Source organism: Meles meles, chromosome 10 (genome assembly GCF_922984935.1).
Source record: "Meles meles chromosome 10, mMelMel3.1 paternal haplotype, whole genome shotgun sequence".
Taxonomy (NCBI): Eukaryota; Metazoa; Chordata; class Mammalia; order Carnivora; family Mustelidae; genus Meles; species Meles meles.
The window spans coordinates 89,288,912-89,305,139 of NC_060075.1; the positions used below are offsets into that span (position 1 = coordinate 89,288,912).

The 16,228-nt window shown below is 41.4% G+C and overlaps 1 protein-coding gene across 11 annotated transcripts in view; it reads right to left on the reverse strand.

Moving 5' to 3' along the window:
* The window catches only part of SRPK2 (SRSF protein kinase 2), a 244,859-nt gene that overhangs the window by 148,050 nt on the left and 80,581 nt on the right, over nt 1-16,228 (reverse strand). The window contains exon 1 of one of the 11 annotated variants that reach the window (XM_046021601.1): nt 15,663-15,681. The exons of the other annotated variants lie outside the window; for them this stretch is intronic. The gene's annotated coding sequence lies outside the window, so the exon portion shown is untranslated. Of the gene's footprint in view, nt 1-15,662; nt 15,682-16,228 lie in introns of those variants that run through there. 11 annotated transcript variants of the gene reach the window in all.

A 16,228-nucleotide genomic window follows, 5' to 3' on the forward strand; every position in this document is an offset into this window, starting at 1 on the left:
ATCTATGAATTCACGTAGATATCCAGTCTGCTTTTATAGCTAATTTAAAACCTTATGTCCCCCACCCCCACAATTCTAAGTTACTCTCTTCACCACCACTCCTCAGTTCTTCCAAAGCAGCAGTCTTACAACCTCATAAATACATATTTATTCAATCAACGACAGTCTCTATTTATTCATTCAGGCCAATGAGTACTAAAGCCACATGTCTTTATTTCACAAAGAAAATGAACAAGTGGTTCCTATGTAGTCTGAAAAAGCATATTCAAAATTATGGTTGATTTTTTTTTGTTACAATTTTGTTCTAATTTCTAAGCAACATATTAGGACAATACAAGTTTCTTGTTTTTCTAACCCTTTCGTGTTCTTATGATTCTCCTCCTCACTCTAGGTGCTTTGCCGTATCATCTTTTTTCACACAGACCTTCCATGTTAGCAATACTTCTCTTGCATGACCTCTTTTCACTCACTGACTCTTCCATCTATTCCCTTGACATCCACAACCAAAGGACACTGAGGACGACTAAACCTGAATTTCGAGCCCCATATTCTCTCCGGCAACCCAGAACCGTAGGTCCTTCCAACCCTTCTGGACATCTTCCCCTACATACATGGTCCTGACATGCCCTGAACACAGCATCTAAAGCTAACCTCATCAACGCCTCAGTCTAGGATCTCCTGTTAAAGTCTTCATCTCCCTGGGGGCGCCTGGGAGGCTCAGTGGTTTAAGCCGCTGCCTTCGGCTCAGGTCATGCTCTCAGGGTCCTGGCATCGAGTCCCGCAACGGGCTCTCTGCTCTGTGGGGAGTCTGCTTCCCCCTCTCTCTCTCTCTGCCTGCCTCTCTATCTACTTGTGATCTCTGTCAAATAAATAAATAAAATCTTTAAAAAAAAAAAAAAAGTCTTCATCTCCCTGAACAGCAGCAGCGTTGCCCTCCTGAGCCAGCAATTTCTTAAGGATCCCAGACCAGCACCCCTGTCTCATCTGCTAGCATTACCACCACTCACCCTTTTCAATCTATTTTATGTTCCAGCATTACTCAGCACTACTCTGTGATCCCCCAAACACACCATGCTTTCTCACACCAACTCTTTTCTGACACAGTTTCCTTCCCTGGGATCCCAGTGCCCAGTTTGCTTCCCCTGCACCCCCACCTCCCTTTTCTTTCTTTTTTTTTTTTTTTAAGATTTGTATTTATTTATTTGACAGACAGAGATCACAAATAGGCAGAGAGGCAGGCAGAGAGAGAAGTAGGAAGCAGACTTCCCTCTGAGCGGAGAGCCCGATGTGGGGCTCGATCCCAGGACCCTGGGATCATGACCTGAGCTGAAGGCAGAGGCTTTAACCCACTGAGCCACCCAGGTGCCCCCCACCTCCCTTTCCCTATCTCAGCCCAAGCGCCACCTCCCCTCCGACAGTACCCAGACAGCACACACTTCACCTCCTCTGCCCCTCTGCAGATCACATACACTTGCACTAGAGAATTCCTAAAATATATGCACTACTTGGCCAACACCCCTGAGACCACAGCTTCCTTAGGGACGGGGACCTGACATTTCACTGCAATTCACGCTTACTTACTGAGTCTTTGATGGTTTTCTTAGCCTATTCTAGTCAAAGTTACAATCTAGCTAACTTGGTTTCCTTAAGTATACATTTCCAGATACAATTAGCCAGAGCTTCGAACAACTGCAGGCTTAGGAGAAACCTCAGAGATCATCACCTAGCTGGACCACCTGAATTTATAAAGAAGAAATCGGAGAGTTAAAAAGATAAACAACTGGTAGCAAGAATACTCTTCACCTTCCCCATAAGACCACCGTCTCTGAGAGCTACAGTTAAGTTTCCAAAGACGAGCAACCCAAGCAGAACATTCAGCTTCTTTAAAATCAGCTTCGGGACACCTGGGTGTCTCAATCCATTCTGTCTGCCTTCGGCTCAAGTCATGATCCCGGGGTCCTGGGATTGAGCCCCAAATCGGGCTCTCTGCTCAGCAGGGAGCCTGCTTCTCCCTCCCCTTCCCACTTGTACTTTCTCTCTCTCTCTCTCTATCTCAAACAAGTAAACAACATCTTAAAAAAAAATAATAAGTAAAATCAGCTTCTAAATTCTATTTTCTCATATCTCCAATTAATTAAAATCATCACTATTGGTCGGCTTTCTCCATTACAACTGCTCTATTACATCATACTCTTATTATTCATCACTTTACACACCAAAAGGGAAAAACCAATTCACCACGATCTCGCAACTCATGGTCTTCTAACCAACCCATAGACCCTCTTCACAAAAACCTTTTATTCTCATACCTACACTTTAAAAGATATTCAAATTCCTTGTAAAGATGATTATTTTTAACTCTTCGGTTAATGGCCTACTATCTCTAATATTTCATTTTCCACTCAATAACATGAGTCTGGAGACACACGGCTGAGTCCAGAGCTAAGCCTGTCCCTAAGAACCCAGAATAGCAGTTACCAGTAAGTGCTATTAAAATAAAGTCCAATAAAGGATGTGCTTCACAGATCAGACAGCCCGGGAGGGAAAGTGGGCAGCACCAAGTCCACCTGGATCCAGAGAGCAGTGGCAGCATGAAACTACCACGTCCTGTACAGCATTACACACCCACCACGAGCTCACATGGGACCCCCGCTTCCTTTTAGGACATGGAAATTAAATAAGACCTCAATTCTTATACCTACATCCTTTTCTCATGGGTGTTATTCCAACAGATTTACTAAACTTCCTTTCTCTTGCCAAATTCTTTACATAATCATTCACAAAGCTGATTTTATTTTGAATATACATAAATAGGGAGGTTTTTTTAAATTAATGCTTTATATATATTTGGAGCCATTTCAGGCTACAAGAAACAGGTATGTGCTCAGTTTGCTTCAGATGATAGGATAATACTGCAAGAAAACATCTAGAAGTTAAGAAGAGAAAATGCCTCCACAGGCCTCCCAGTGAGAATCTTGCTCAAAAGGCAGGGCAGCTCTTGATACTCCAGTTCTGTTACCAAGTGCTCTGAGGGATTGCTCTCCACCTTAATGCTTCCCCATTCTGGTGATTCAACACCTCTGTGACCCTAATTCCACTTCTCCTGTCACTACCAATTAACTGCTTCTCTGCTCTCTTTCACATGTTCACAGACTCTGCTGCCCCAGGATGCATGCTAGAAGCCTTCTCTCTCTCTCTCTCTCTCTCTCTCTCTGCATGCTAGAAGCCTTCTCTCTCTCTCTCTCTCTCTCTCTCTCTCTCTCTCTCGGTGTCTCACTTCATCCTGCAAGTTATCTTTAAGGGGCTCCCATTTAAATAAAAAAGTTGGGCCTGCAGAAGCTTTATGGCTCAAATGTCAAGCCCTGATATTACCATCTGGGACCAAGTACTGTGTTCCCGACTCAAAATTCAAAGACGGACACAGACAATACCCTTCATAAAGGGGTAGGAGTAAAGCAAGCTCTGCAAAACTGCTAAGAAGGTCGGTGACTAACTGGCCAACACCATGAAGACGGTTCAATCTTAAAAAGGAGTCCTTGCTATCCCAGCATTCATTACTCAAGTCATCTTTTATAAGAACACACAGAAAAGCAAAAATTGTGCAAACAAAAACAACTGTTAATGAACTGACCATTCAAACTGTCCCCAGTTGTCCCTAGCCTCTATAACCTCCCATCAACCCCCTTCTCTCTCTCTCTCTCTCTCTCTCTCTCTCACTGATTCTCATATACTCCCAACAATTCAAACAGAATACAAATCCAGAACAAAGTGAAAACTGAAAAAAGGCAACACAAGGTGCAACATTTGACCAAGTTGGTGGAAGATAATAATGAAACTGGAATCCCAAGTGAGGACAGAGACTGAGAAATGAGGTCACAGGAGGAGTCAGGAAGGTTAGTAATTGAAGAGAAAAATCAACAAGGACAATAATATGCCAAGTGTATTAAGAATGATAATTATTTGATTATCAGTGACTAATGGGGAAAATAATAAAACTCTTAAATAGTTTATTAAAATGTCCTTCATTATAACTGCATTACCAATTAAAAGATACCCAATCACTTTATTATATAAAATTTCGTATGAAAGCACATGTCAAAAACAACTAACACTTGATACATTCTTTGTACACTCTACTACTCAGGACTTATTTTTCAATTACAATTCAAATTTTGATAAATAAACTTACTTTACAAACCTGATTTTATTCTTCAAGACAGAAGTCCCAATTTCACCCCCCTCCTTAAAAGTCGTCTTTTTCCAGTATCAAATTTCCTCACGCTATAATCCCCCAAACAGGGTTACTTGTGTTCCTGAACATGGTGCGGTGCCAGTGGAGTACACTGTGTTCACGCCAAACCCTACAATGGGGCGGAGGTGGGAGGTGGAGGGGACTGGAGGAGGAGGAGGAGGTCTCCAGCTGGTGAGGCTTCAGTCTGAACTTTCAAAGTAGCTGTTGCTGCCACTTATGAGAAACTTCATTTACGAGAGGAAATATGTTTCCTCTGTCACTTCTTAAATTATTACGGAGTGCAATTTATAACCTAAAAGGAAGACTAGTTTAAAAGGAAAGGTTTGCTACTGATTTTCAAATTGTAGTGAGAAAAGTGGGTCAAACTGGGATTCCCATCCTCATTCACCCCCAGAAGCCTGCAAGCAAGAGGCAAGGAGAAGAGGAGCCAGGGGCTCCGGCTGTGTCTGCACCAGCCCCAGATCCAGGTCACCCATCCTGGACACTGCAGGGGTGCCTCAGACCTCACAGTACATCAGACAGTATTTGTTAGCACTGTTTTTGTTCTTTTCATGCTGAGGAATTTCAGGACAACTAAATACAAAAATGCATTAAAATTTGAACATATGCATGTTTAAATAAATGTTTCATTTTATTAGGATCATCATCAGTGCCCTCCCTCTATCAGTAATGAAATGTAATGGAACTAATCCCTGAAAACTGCCTACATGTTTCTCACCACAGCAGAGGATCATTAATAGTTAATACTGGCTGCTAAACGGAACAAAGGCACTCTTACCCGGACTCTGTTGGGGAGACAGAAGAAGTAACACAAGTTCTTAGAAAACTGAGCTGTTACACTCAGGGTGAGAGATCCAATGCTCTGTTTACCATGGGATCAAGTTTAAAGCTTTCTCTGTTTTACACTTATAAAATAAATACCATTTATAAATTTTTCTGATATAAGAAATTTAGAAATTACAGTACTCAGAAAAAGGAAGTATTTTATAATCCTAATTAAAAGACTGCTTTTCATACTAATTATTAACATACAACTAAAACTACTCGATTCTTTAATATTGTGGCTTACGATGTCATAAATTAAGACATTTTAATTCCATTTACAATTTTGGCATATAAAGGATTGTGAGTTCACCAATGCAATGAATTCTTGCTTTCCAACTCCTTTAGTAAACCAAGGTCCATTCAACCATCTTGAGAAGTAAGTTCACTATCTTAAGAGGTGGTAAAATTATTGTACAAGGCTTATTTACTTGTATAAGAAAAGAAGCCCTATCAAAATATGAAATATAAGGAGGGATTAGAGTCCCTAACTCCCAATCTATGTTAACTTTCAAACTTAAGAACTGAAATTGATGATGCAGGACAATTTGTCCACCTTTCTACACTCCCTCAGTACCAATAGGCACATCACTAAATGCTACCAGAACAGGGGGAGGAAGAATGTGTCTCAAAAATACATCGGGCAAAATTCCATTCCTCAGAGAGTTCACAGCCCAATATTAAACATTTACCTTGAACTATCAGGCCTACTTGAGCCCTTTTTGTGAACTAACTCAACAACTGGAGAAAAGGTACTTAACATAAGTTCCATTTTGCATGCACAGAAACTAAAGCTTTGAAAAGAATCTCTAAAACTTCCAGAGCTAAACAGTTCCATTTATAATAAAATCAAAAAAGAATACAATACTTAGGAATCCATTTAACCAAGGAAATGAGAAACATGCACACTGAAAATGCAAAACACTGCTGAAAGAAATTAAAAGACTTAAATGAAAAGACACCCTGTATTTATGGGTTGGAAGACCTATCATTATTAAAATGGTCAGCCTCCCCAAAACTGATCTACAAATTCGCACAATTCCTATCAGATTTCTAACTGCCTTTTTTCCTCCCAGACAAGCTGACCCTTCAATTCAATCCCTGAAAAAGAACAAAATTGGAGGACTTACATATCTTGACTTCAAAACTTAATACAGAGCTACAGTAATCAAAACAGTGTGAAACCAGTATAAAGAGGTGACATATAGATCAATGGAATAGAGTGAGATTCCAGAAATGAACCTTCCCATTACAGCCAAGTGATTTTCAACAAGAGTGCCAAGGCCATTGCATGGGGAAAGCATTCTCTTCAAAAGATGGTGCTAGGGGGTGCCTGGGTGGTGCAGTCAGTTAAGCATCTGACTCTTGGTTTTAGTTCAGGCTGTGATCTCAGGGTCATGAGACAGAGCTCTGTGTTGGGCTCTGCACTCAGTGCAGAGTCTGCTTGGGATTCTCACTCTCCCTCTGCCTTACTCTCGTGCTCTTACTCTCTCTCTCTAAACTGAATAAATTCAGAAAAAAAGAAAAGATGGTTCTAGACTACTAGATATAAACATGCAAAAGAGTAATGTTGGATTTCTATCCACAGCACATAAAAAAGTGAGCCCCAGATGGATAAAAGGCCTAAATATAAAGGCTAAAACCATAAAACTCTTAAAAGGAAATACAGATGTGTAAATCTTCATGATTTTTGGATTAGGTGGGCTTTTTAAACATGACACCAAAAGTACAAAAAACCAAAAGAATAGATAAACTGAACATCCTAAGAATTACAAACTTTTGTGCATCAAAAAATAGTTATCAGGGCACCTGGGTGGCTCAGTGGGTTAAGCCTCTGCCTTCGGCTCAGGTCATGATCTCGGGGTCCTGGGATCGAGCCCCACATCAGGCTCTCTGCTCAGTAGGGAGCCTGCTTCCTCCTCTCTCTCTGCCTGCCTCTCTGCCTGCTTGTGATCTCTCTTTGTGTCAAATAAATACGCAAATCTTAAAAAAAAAAAAAAACAGTATCAAGGGAAAAAAAGATAATCCACAGAATGGGAGTAAATATTTGCACATCATATATCTGATAAAGAACCAGAATCCTGGGGAGCCTGGGTGGCTCGGTCAGTTAAAAGACACTGCCTTAGGCTCAGGTCATGATCTCAGGGTCCTGGGATCAAGCCCCACATCGGGCTCCCTGCTCAGCAGAGAGCCTACTTCTTCTCCCTATCTCCCTATTGCTCTGCCTACTTGTGTTCTCTGTGTGTCAAATAAAAACCTTTAAAAAAAAAAACCAGAATCCTGAATATATAAAGAATTCTTACATTCAACAAAAAAAAAATTTTTTTAATGGGCAAAAAAGATCTAATAGACATGTCTGAAGAAAAAAAAACACAAATAGCTAGTAAGTACACGAGAAGCTACTCAATGTCATTTGTCATCAGGAAAATGCAAAAGAGAACAAAGAAAATCACTTTATACCCACTAAGATGGCTATAATCAAAAAGACAGCAGCAAGTGTTGGCAAGGATGTGGAGAATGTGGAAACTTCATTTACTGTTGGTGGGAACGTTAACCAGCACAGTGACTTTGAAAACAATCTGTCAGTTCTTCAGAAAGTTCAACCAAGTGTTACCACATGACCCAACAATTCCACTCCTCACTATACACCCAGGAGAAATGAAAACATATGCTCATACTTTTCACAAAAAAAAAGTATAGACAAGTGTTATTCATAACATTCAGAAACTATCAGCAACCCATATATCCATCAGCTGATGAACGGATAAACGAAATGTGGTATATCCATACGTAAGAGAAATGTAGTTAAAGATTCATGCTACTACACGGATAAATCCTGACACATTATGGAGAATAAAATAAGCCAGAAACAAAACACGAATTGCATGATTCCATTTACATGAAATGTTCACAACAGGGATATCTAGAGAGACAGTAAGTAGCCCTAAGGGCAGGCGAGGAGAAGGAAAATGCGGAGTGTCTCCTCTAATGCACGAAGAGTTCCTTTTTAGAATGACAAACATGATCTGGAATTAGGTAATGGCAATGTCTTTATGAGATTATAAGCATTCTAAAAGCCACTGATACGTAAACTTTAAAATCATGGAAAAGGTGACCTATGAATTTTATATCAAAAAAACAAAAACAAAATTAAGGTTTTAGAGCTAGTATACTGCTGAGCCAGTTTGATAATCTGGACAGTGGAGCTCTGAAGCCAAGCTTCAGCCTGCAAGGAGGAGATGACCAGGCTGGGCAGAGGGAATGGCCAAAGAAGACATAAGACCTTTATTACTGGGGTTAGAGGATTCTGCCAGGTGCAGAAAAGTCCACTCCCAACAGGAAAATGGCAGAAACAAAGCCAGAGAGACCCCTGTTGTGTGGATAATCAGAGCTGCTTTGGTGACTGGCAAGAGCCAAGGAGGTACTGGTAGGAGATAACGCCGGAGACCCTGGTGGGCCTTCTCATGCCAGATGAAGAAGTCCTCTTTTCTACATGGTAGAATATAACCAACTATACAGTCAAAGCTGAAATAAGAGATTCAACAGGTGAATCAGAGTGAAAAGCAAATTTTTAAAACCTTATGTCATGCTAGGGAAACAATATTCAACTTCATGGCGCTATTTATGAGACTTGTCAATTCTCCACAATTCAACGTGTATCTTTCCGCCCACATAGTGCCCCTCAGGAACTTAGCCAATTATCACCTCTCTCATTTGTAAGTCCTAAAATTCTCACCTCGAGCATCAGTCGTCCCTTATGCCTATAAAGATCTTTAACAGAGGCAAGCAATAGTAAAGCCTACTTCCAAGGCTTTGTTGCTTTCAAAATGTTACGAAGTACCACAAATACTTTAGCAAATCAAAGGCTACTTTATATTTGTCTGTGGGATGTCCTACCAATTACATAGGAAAAAAACCTCAACTAGTTTTCCATTTTAATATGCAAAAGTCAACAAACTGGGACTTAAACATATCAAGGAAACAGAAAACCTTAGTTTTGTTACATCATAGTGACCTTGAATCGATATTCCAGAGTACAAGTTCTTCATCCCTTATCATCTCTGAGCATGTATCCAGTTGCTGGTTTCTAGTCATTAGAAAACAAGTATTTTCAGCATGAAACAATACTTAAAGATTAAGACATTAGCATTCATAACTCTCTCTGTGATAACTAGCAACAAGAGCAACAACAGTAACAACTAATATTTCATACCAACCACAATCTGTCAGGAGCTCATTTGCTTTCTGTAATAAACTCTTAATAAACTCATACCCTTGTAAGATCAATATTATCATTAACCCCATTTTGCAGATAGGGAAACTGAGGTACAGAAAGGCCCAGTAACTTGCCACTGTTCACAGAGCCAGTCAAGGGGGACGCTGAACCGCAGCATCCTCTGCACATTCTCTGGGACCTCAACAATTATGCTCTCTGTGTGGCCCATTTAAAATGTTCTCAAATTTTTCCACAGAAGAAAAATTTCTTCCTCTCTGTCAATCTTAAAATAATCATTTATGTGTTAAGCATTTGCGGGGTAAGGCCATTAACTTATATTAAGAGTTGAAAGAAAATCCAATTTTTTGGCTATAATTTGTTTGCATTTTGTGGGGCGAGCTAGATCCTGAACCAGTACTGGGTAACTTGGGCACTCTAAGAAAGTCTTGGGATGTACTTTTTATATTTAATTTTCCTCTTCATCCTAAGGGCCGTGTGCACTTATTTGCAGACCTGTCAAATCATTCTCTTGGGGTCATGATGCCGACAAAGTCCTAGAGGTAATTCTGATGCACAGTCAGTGCTGAGAATCACTGGTCTTACACTTGGCCCCTGTCCTCCTTATTTAACTAAAACGACAGTATTACCAAAAAAAAAAAAAAAAAAAAAATTCATTTCACAAGAACAAATGGGCCAATCATGCCAAACAATACTTTATTTAGGGGCGCCTGGGTGGCTCAGTGGGTTAAACCGCTGCCTTCGGCTCAGGTCATGATCTCAGGGTCCTGGGAATCGAGCCCCGCATTGGGTTCTCTGCTCATCGGGGAGCCTGCTTTCCTCCTCTCTCTCTGCCTGCCTCTCTGCCTACTCGGGATCTCTTTCTGTCAAGTAAATAAATAAAATCTTAAAAAAAAAAAAAAAACCTTTATTTATTGACTTCAATACAGGGAATCCTAGATAGTTAACAATCCAGCAATTCCACTTCTTCCAAATCTAAGCCAGGGAAACAGTCCCATGTGGTCTAGGAGAATCACACAAAGACGTTCATCAGAACGCTGTATGCCATGGCACGACGTAATGGATAACAACCCAATTGATAAACGAACTATGGTACATTCATCCCACACAGCATTTGAAAAGAATGAGGTAGATCTCCGTTTACTGAATGATCTACAAAACTAAAACTGCAGCTTGCAGAATACACACAGTATAATACTACTTTTGTTATATACGTGTATTTTCACAGGTATACCTATGTGTGTATATGTATATACATATAAATGGGAAGAGTATATTTCAAAATGATTAGAAAATGGTCTTCCTTACTTCTGCAGATGAAATGAGGAACGAGGAAATGGCAGCCAGAGAATTTTACATTTATGTGCATTAAACTTCTATAAGTATTATTTGTGTAATTAAAAATAATTTTCTTAAATGACATTAAATGTTGCCAAATGATATTCCATTTAAAATAAACCCCTTTTGTGATTATCCAGCTTTCGAATGGACATTCTGCAAAAAGACTGCCATCACACCCTTATAAATAGCCTCCAAAATGCCAATTTTCACTTTCAAATAAAATTCACAGTTTATTCAAGATCAAAGCAATGTCTGTTGGAATCCTGAGAGTGTTATACTGAAAGGGGAGGGGGGACAGCGAAATTCCTCTGACACTGTTCTATCATAAGAAAGGGAATCTTGTGAAGGTTGTACAAATTGCATTTAAAACTAGCTTTAAAAACTAAATTCAGTCTGTCCCTTCTAAGTCTACCAAGAGCAGGCTCTTTTTTTTTTTTTTTTAAAGATTTTTTATTTATTTGACAGAGATCATGAGCAGGCAGAGAGGCAGGCAGAGAGAGAGAGAGGAGGAGGAAGCAGGCTCCCCGCTGAGCAGAGAGCCCGATGCGGGGCTCGATCCCCGGACCCTGGGATCATGACCTGAGCCGAAGGCAGAGGCTTTAACCCACTGAGCCACCCAGGTGCCCCTCAAGAGCAGGCTCTTAAAACAAAGTAAAATTCCTGAGACAAACTGGTGAATTTAAAAAAAAAAGTATCTAAAAATGTAACTGAGCAGTCCAAAAATGATCAGGTTCCAGCCAATGGATGCAGTGAGCCTACAGGCTGCGCTAGAGAAGAAACACAGAAGCCAGTAGACAAGAGTAAGACAACTAAATTGTGTAAGCAGAGTCATGGAATGTCTGCGTTCTTTTTTAGACAGTGCAGAGGGGAAAGGCATGAGCTTGAGAAACAGAAGTGCCAGTGCAATTACACAGCAAAAAACACGTCCCACAAAAGAACCACCGCAATGAAGAGCTAAGTATAAAATGGCTCAAGAACAGAGGATTAAGAAATTCTAGTCTGGCTTTTTCTTTTTTTTTTTCTTTTTTTTTAGATTTTATTTATTTTTTTGACAGAGAGACAAGGCGAAAGAGGGAACATAAGCAGGGGGAGTGGGAGAGGGAGAAGCAGGCTTCCCACTGAGCAGAGAGCCTGATGGCGGGGCTTGATCCCAGGACCCTGGGATCATGACCTGAGCTGAAAGCAGACCCTTAATGACTGGGCCCCCCAGGGGCCCTAGTCTTGCTTTTATTAAAAATATAACTTCCAGGATGCCTGGGTGGCTCAGGGGGTTAAGCCACTGCCTTCAGCTCAGGTTAGGATCCCAGGGTCCTGGGATTGAGTCCCATATTGGGCTCCTTGCTCGGCAGGAAGCCTGCTTCTCTCTCCACCTCTGCCTGCTTGTGTGCTCTCTCTTTCCTTTTCTCTGACAAATAAATAAATAAAATCTTTTAAAATATATATATATAACTTCCTTCCAGTCATATCATTATCAACTTTAATAAAATGGTTCCTTGATTTATACTGAAATATGCTTGCCAATGTGTTTTTAACTCATCTGAAGTAACTTGCTTTTTCCTTTTTCTAAAGCCTACTTCTCTGAAAACTGGACTAATAACAAAGAAGGGGGCTGGGGAAAATATGTGGACTGAAAGCCTTCTACTTCTTGAGCTGGGAAAGTAAGGTATTCAGGGGCCTATTTTACTATTCTTCAAACTTACGGGGTTGGTTAGCTAACTCAGCTGGTTAAGTGCTCAATTCTTGATTTTTAGCTCAGGATTGTGAGATTGAATCCCATGCCAGGCTCCTGCTCAGTATGGAGTCTGCTTAAGATTCTCTCATGCTCTCTCCCTCTGCCTCTGCCCCTCCCCCTTTCTTGAAAACAAAGAAAAACAAAAACAAAGCACTTACATTTGTATTTTATGTATTATACATATGACTGATGGTATAATTTTTAAATGTTTTTAACTTTTCACCAGTTCTTAACCAGTTTCCCCTGCTTTCCCTGCTCTGAACACTGGCAAAGCACAGCCCCTGGCCTTCAAGGAATGTGTGACTCTGGATAGCTGTGTGCTCGTGACAGCTGCAAGACTATGTGTCTTACCTTATTTAAGCCATTCTGGATTGAAACGTCCACTTCTCTCCCTCAGAGACTTCTGTTCTAAGCACTACTCGAATATCCTCACGGGCCTCTGAACGGAAGCGGAAGGTCTGCCTCGGCACCAAGGCTCCAGGTTAGGACAGTGCTTTAAGCTTCTTACGGTTTTGCTTTTTGTCCTTACAGTGGCTACATAGGGGCCCTTCCGGCCAGCTCATTCCAACCTGGTGAGTGCACTATAGACAGTTTCCCACACTGTACGTCAAGTTTTCTTTAAACTCTCTCTAACACTTGAATGTTTCTGGGTCCTAGACATTCAAGGCTCATATACACACAGTTCTAGGCCCACTCTTCTGAGGGTCCCACTGCCACAGTACATCTGCTGCTCTTTGAGCATCCATTTCATTCTTTCCCAAGTGACTAGCTCTAGACCTGCAGCGTGCACATGGAATATAGAAGTATTCCAGGCTCTTCCACATTACGTTGACAACAGTAACCCCTGTTCTGCATTACGATGTCAACGGTAACTGCTGAAGGTGCCAGGATCACACATTTTTATCTTCATTAAAAACACCGTGAGACTGATAAAACTGTCCCGCCTATTTTGCAGGTGAGTGAGGGAGGGGCAAAGGTAAGGTAACAACAGGTCTAAAGTCACGCAGACATTTCAGCAGACACAGAACGTGGCCCCAGGTGAGTCAAACTCTGAAGCCAATGCTAGCCATGTGATAAGGTGGCCCTACCGAACTGGCCTAATCTCTCCGTTTCAGAAACCCAGATTCCTGAGGCATGGAATGCATTATTCCTATTGGGCTTCTCTTGCCAGGGTGCACTAGCCGTAAGATGCTGGGCTCCCTGGGGCCTTCCTGTGCTGGAACCAGGGTGCATGCCTGACCCAGTCCCTCCAGGGGAGGCAGCAAACGGCAGACCCACACAGGGGCAGGCTGCCATGGGGCACCTCCAGTCTACAATCCTGTGTGCCCCTCGTGCCCGACAGCGGCCCTGAGTGCTTGGCATACATCAAGCACAATCCCTGAAGTTCAGGGAACAGGGATGGAAAAGAAAAATCCCAGAGTTTGGTCAGGAGTTTTTCATCAAGCCCCACGGCACCCACTGCAATTCCTGGTCCTTCAGAATCAGGCCCTACTCCATGTTCAATTTTTCTACGCAAAATGTTAATTACCTATGGCTTACCAGCACTGTATATAGGACAGCGTGAATCAAAAATCCTGTCAAGAGCTCTTTACATCTACTCATCAAGGTTCTGGCAAAAAGAAATTCAGAGTTAAGTATTTCTTCCTCTAAAGTTTTAACCCTTGTGAAGTCTGAAACAAAGGAAGAGCCAGGTCTGCGTCTCTGTTATTTTTTAAATCCTCTTTTTCTGTAGCTGAGGACTATAATCTCCTCTAAAATTGTCTTTCGGCAAATCTTCTTCTTCCTTTAAAAAAAAAAGTTTGTGCTGCTTAATAAGTTTAAGTAATCATCCTTTATTCTAGACCTTCACCATCCAATACAGAAATCACCAGCCCCATTTGGCCACTGGGCACTTGGAACGGCGGCTACTCCCAACAGAGATGCACTTAGCATAAAAAGAAAATGAAAAACAGTCCATTAATATTTTTATACAGACTACATCTTGATACAGGATTTTGAGATACTGGGTTAAATGTATTTATTTAATTATATTATTGGATTTGTGGAATACTACTCAGCTGTAAAAAAAAAAAAAAAAGATGGAAATTCTGACACATGTTACAACATGGATGAAGCTTAAAAACATGCTAAATGAAATAAGCCAAACAGAAAAGAACAAATATAATTCAACTTACATGAAGTACCTAGAATAAGTAAGTTAGGACAAAAATAAAACAGAGGTTGCCAGGGACTGAGGAGGGGAAATGGGAGTCATGGTTCAGGTTCCACAGTGAAGAAGCCTCACTCAGGTAGTAAGAGAGGCGGCAAATTTTCCTCGGATTCTCGGTATATAGGATATCATCACTGCCAGCAAATCAGTTGGCAGTTTGAGAACCTCTAATGAATACTATGCCCCACAGGAAGAAAAGTGTAGTAAACTGGTTTGCTATCATCAAGCTTAAAAGACAAATCTTATTCTGTCCTACAAAAGAATGGGTCTGAGGAGAACAAGAATACTCTGTGAAACCTCAAAGCCACTCCACAAACCATTCCACAAGTGCTTTTTTCAACAAGTACCTTCAAAATACTCCAACCAACACAATTAGCTTTGTGCTGAGAGAGCACTTATCTGCATAAAAGACACAATTTTACAAAAGTAACATAGTACACAAAGAAGCAAACAATCTGTTCTTTTGATTTCTGATATTCAGTCCTCTAAATGTACCAAGTTTCTAAATCTCAATTTATAGCCACATTCTCTTGCTCCCAATTTAAGAGATACATTTAGTTCCATCTCTTTTATCTCGAGGCAATGATTCTTTATTTTTTTTAAGATTTTATTTATTTATTTCACAGAGAGAGAGATCACAAGCAGGCAGAGAGGCAAGCAGAGAGAGAGGGGAAGCAGGCTCCCCGCCCCCCACTGGGCAGACAGCTCAATGTGGGGCTCGATCCCAGGACCCCGAGATCATGACCCACGCCGAAGGCAGAGGCTTAACCCACTAAGCCACCCAAGTGCCCCGGCAATGAGTCTTTAAAAGACAGATTCCAAATGTAACAAACATACTGACTAAAAATCAAATATGCAATGAAGACAGAAAGAAACTTCAGGGAAACAGGAAAGAAAATAAGAGGTTAAGTCCACTGGCTTTGCAAAAAGTAAAGAAATCCAGTCTCGGAAAGCCAAAGAGTGAAAGAACACCGCAGCCACTCCAGGACGCAAGCACATGGAAGGCTCCTGACGCCCTGCGCCCATAGCCAAGGACTGCTAACTACAACAGCAGCTAACGGCTGTCCCTTACCTGCTGGGGGGGCTTCCCTCGTATTAGCTCAGTTAATCCACACAAACCCCCTGGAGCTGGTACTGTAATTACCACCCTCCCCTCACTTACTGACTAGGAAACAACGGCACAGAGCATTTATTAATTGTGCCCAAGGCCACACAGCTGATAAAGGGTAGAGCTGGCAGACAGAGCCAGGTAACCTGGCTCCAGAAGCCGCTACTACAAAGCGCCTCTCACGATCTTTACAGCAGGTTCTCAGTAACATTTATGGTGGGGTTCAAGGGCCATAAACTAACCAAAAAATGTAGAGACTAAGAATACTGACTGAGCTCCTCACCGTCACTGGACGGGACTCAAGGGAATCTTCAGTTACAATAACTCACAGGTGTGACAGAACTGTCACCTATTTTAGAAATAAAACATGAAAACCAACAGACTGTTGGAAATAGCAAATCAACTGCCAATCACAGACCTTACTCTTACCGGGAGTTCGATGATACACTGACACTGAAATGACACAGGCCCGTGCTATACGCCACACAGGAGTCACGAATGCTGGAACGCAAGGCAGGACTCGGCGCATC